A 303-nucleotide genomic window follows, 5' to 3' on the forward strand; every position below is an offset into this window, starting at 1 on the left:
TCCCCATTTTCTAAGAATTTTTTTCTATTTCTTTCTTTACTCATAATTTTAGATAGCATTTTGTAAAAATACGTTTTCAAGATAGTGTGGATTACATTAGATTGAAAATTCAAAGAAGTTTGAAATGAATAAGTGAAAATGCAGAGGTTATAGAAGTTAGAGTAGTACCGAAATCAGTGGAGAGATAAAGAATGATAAATAATTAACCTAAAAAACACACATTAGTTTGTGTATGTGTATGAAACAAGTAAAAGTATATTAAAACAAAAATATCTTTTTCATACCTCTTAAAATCACTGGTTA

General features: G+C 25.7%; 1 protein-coding gene across 1 annotated transcript in view; it reads right to left on the reverse strand.

The window, feature by feature from the left end:
- LOC106875756 (uncharacterized) overlaps window positions 1–303 on the reverse strand; it is a 263,867-nt gene extending 263,564 nt beyond the window's left edge. The window contains exon 1 of the mRNA XM_052974191.1: window positions 285–303. The gene's annotated coding sequence lies outside the window, so the exon portion shown is untranslated. The remainder of the gene's footprint in view (window positions 1–284) is intronic.

This window comes from Octopus bimaculoides, chromosome 18 (genome assembly GCF_001194135.2).
Source record: "Octopus bimaculoides isolate UCB-OBI-ISO-001 chromosome 18, ASM119413v2, whole genome shotgun sequence".
Classification (NCBI taxonomy): domain Eukaryota; kingdom Metazoa; phylum Mollusca; class Cephalopoda; order Octopoda; family Octopodidae; genus Octopus; species Octopus bimaculoides.